This window comes from Bufo gargarizans, chromosome 2 (genome assembly GCF_014858855.1).
Source record: "Bufo gargarizans isolate SCDJY-AF-19 chromosome 2, ASM1485885v1, whole genome shotgun sequence".
NCBI classification, from domain to species: domain Eukaryota; kingdom Metazoa; phylum Chordata; class Amphibia; order Anura; family Bufonidae; genus Bufo; species Bufo gargarizans.
The window spans coordinates 54330861-54334593 of NC_058081.1; positions in this window are offsets into that span (position 1 = coordinate 54330861).

A 3733-nucleotide genomic window follows, 5' to 3' on the forward strand; every position below is an offset into this window, starting at 1 on the left:
TCTGAAGTAGGTTGGGAAGAGGAGACTGAACCGACACTGGCCACTGTTCTATCAGTTGGTTTGGTTTCCCTTTGTTTTGTTGGTTGGAGGCACGCTCCCGCTGCCCTGACCGCCCGGAAGCCCACATACATGTCTTCTCCAGTTCTGGTGGGAAGCTCTAGCAGTATGTACTAGACTTTTTATTCAGACTGTGGTGCTCCCTTCTCCTTCCATGTCATGTTCACTCCTGGCAGAGATGACCCTACCACGCTATTTAATATTTTGGAGGTGGGTCCTGGCAGGTGGGTGTTGGGGTGACCTTCAGCATGAGGTTGGTGTGGTAACCCTCGGATCCGTGGCCTGTGTACTGTTTATACATGTCTCACAGATTTTTGGGACTGAAAAGACATTGAAGCGGCTGTCCAGGAACTGATAATAATGACCTATTCTCAGAATAGGTCATCATTATCACATGGACAGGGGTCAGAGTCCTGGTACCTCCTCAGGGAGCCGCCATGCTTACCGGAGCCCTGGTGAGGGCAGCCGGCTCCTGGCAGCTTTCCGAGCACAGCACATAGTACAGCAGCTCTGCTTGGTATTGCAGTTCAGCCCTATTGACTTGAATGGGGCTGAGCTGCAACTAGGCCTTGTGACTGATGTATGGTGATGTCACATAGGCCAGGAAGAGGCCACGGAGAGCCCGGCCACCTCTAACAGCTGATCGGTGGGGGTTATACTGATGACCTATACAGAGGATAGATCATCAATACTAATCACCGGATAACCCCTCTAAGTATTACTGTAGAGCAAGTCCACAACCTTCTCATACTTCTGATACCAATATCTAGAGTTCTTCCCCTTTTTATTTTTAAGGACTGAGCATACACATACAAGGAGGGGACCGCAAACACAAATCGAGCCATAGCCAGGGTACACTGATATTGAAATGGTGGTACTGAATAAGTGACGTTCTGCCCTTCATCTGGGTAGTTTGGTTCTAGTTAGAAGAAGACTTATGTGCGTTTTATTGTCTAGACTAGCAGTGCTCTAACTGCGTCTGATAGCTTGGTAGTGCCTACTGCTTCAGATCCTGTCCTATGTCCAGCCTGGCAGTGCCTACTGCTTCAGATCCTGTCCTATGTCCAGCCTGGCAGTGCCTACTGCTTCAGATCCTGTCCTATGTCCAGCCTGGCAGTGCCTACTGCTTCAGATCCTGTCCTATGTCCAGCCTGGCAGTGCCTACTGCTTCCAAAGAAAGAAAATAGTCTGCACAGTATACATGCAACAAGCGATACTGTCATGTTCTTTTATTACCTGTGTAATAAAGTACTCTGTTGGTGCCTGGTCTGAATCTGCCTGTGTCCTGTTTGCATGACGTTCCGGAGGTCTGCTCTGGGCCTCCGGAACATGACAGTTTTATAATACACTGAGGGAAGCAGCAGACATATTGCTGTATGGGGATATTTATCAATATCTTTATGCCAGTTGTCCGTAAATGTATTGAGAAATTATGTTTTATTGGTTCAGAAAGAAGCAGCTGTTCCACTTTTTTTTGACATACGAGTCGGATAAAGTGGAATTTTTATTTATTACAAATTCTTCCGCTTAATAAAAATAAACATACATTTGTCAGAAATATGGGGATTCGTGCCTTATGTTCCACGTTGTTACGGACAGTGGGCGTAGAACCGCTGCATTAACCACCAGATTTCACTTTGGGCTAATCCCTTAGGGTGTTACCCTGGCATTTGCCTAGTATTCACCCTTTAACCCTTATACAGGGATCTGGACATTGCTGCAGGGGAACCACCAGGCCACCACCTCCTGGCGTAGTCTCTGTGTGGTTGACAGCTGACCCACGGGGGTCAGAGACACTGGTGAGGAGCACTGAGGGATCAGGCAAAATTGTAGACAGGGACAAGCTGAAGTCAGGGCAGGCAGAGTACAAGTAATCCGGTCCAAGGTCAGGGTGGGCAGCAAAATGTCATTACGTAGGTCAGGTTAGGCAGCAGTGCAGAGGTCAGATATCCGAGGGTTGGAATCCAGTAATCAGCGCCAGTGCAATGCGCTTTGCACGCGCTTGATAAAAATCTGAATGTGGTACTCAGACCCGAACCCGGACTTCTTCACTGATGTTTGGGTTAGGTGTTCTGTAGATTTTATTATTTTACCTTCTAACATGGTTACAAGGGAAAATAATAGCATTCATTAATACAGAATGCTAACTAAAATGTCCATTGAGGGGTTAAAAAAAATATAAAAATAAACTCACCTCATCCATTTGATCGCGCTGACGGCATCGTCTTCTTTCTTCTTCCACAGGACCTGCAAAAGGACCTTCTGTGACGTCAGCGCAGGTCCTGCTGAATAAAGATAGAAGGTCCTTTTGGGTTTGGGTCTGGGTATCGCATACATTTTTTGATCATGCGCGTTCAAAACGCATTGCAGTCGCGCGTAAAAAACTGAACAATGGAACGCAATCACAGACAAAATTGACGGAAATTGCATGCCTACTCGCGCGGGTTTGCCGCAATGCACCCGTAACGCATCCGGACAAAATCCGTGACACCCGTGTGAAAGAGGCCTTAGAGCAGGGATGCTCAAACTGCGGCCCTCCAGCTGTTGCAAAACTACAACTCCCACCATGCCCTTCTGTATGCTGATAGCTATAGGCTGTCCGGGAATGATGAGAGTTGTAGTTTTGCAACAGCTGGAGGGCCGCAGGTTGGGCATGCCTGTCTTAGAGGGCCGCAGGTGCCATATTCCCTGGACTGGTCTATGCCAAACTCATTCATAACTAAGTTGGCTCACAATATGGCATTTTGTGTTGGCACTGTACGGTTGACATGATATGGGCACTGGTATTAGTACACTGTATGTGGGCACAGGAGGTTCTTTTTATATTATTTGAGCATTATATGCATTATTAAAGGGAACCTGTCATATAAACAGTATTGTACAGAAAAGGGGTCACAGGATGCAAAGTACTGCAGCGCATTCAGGTCCTCAAGTGGGAGTGAAAAAAAAGTGTGCAAAATCTATTTAAAAAAATCCTAAAAAAAAAAATTAATTTGATATATACCTTTTAAAAAAATAAGCATAACTGGTAACATCTGAAATAGGTCAAACTATTAAAATATCAACAAGTTGTAAAAAATAAAAATAAGAAAAATAATTCACATGGTCAGAATCTCTGTATTTTGGTAACTTTGCCTCCCCAAAAAATGGAATTTAAAAAAAAAAAGTATATAACCTAGAATTGTAACAATTAAAAAAACTGCTCACCCCTTAAAAAAAAAAAAAAGGCCCTCACACAGCTCTGAATATAGCGACATTAGGCAAGTTTTTTCAAAAGTTTTTACGTTTTTGAAAGTGATAAAACGTATTATATGGCTCTTATAAGGTGAAAATGAAAAATGGCTGTGACAGGAAGGGGGTTAAACAAACGGTAAAGGAATGACATAGTCAGGGCTATATATGTACAGTGAAATTCTAATAATCTGCCATCCAGTGGTCCGGAAAGCCCGCTAATCCGTCATGGACCAGCGTCATCTCCACTGCAAATGTACAGGCATAAATCTGACGGTCTGATCTGTCCCCGGATATAAATGACATTGTGTTACAGGGTCTCGTGATGTCAGCCTCTTGAACGCTGGTACTTGTAGTCCCAGGCGGATACAGGGAAGACTCCAATAAAACGCACAGGACATAAGTTTGATCCCCTTCGAGCTCCGTCGAACTGCACGCTGATTGA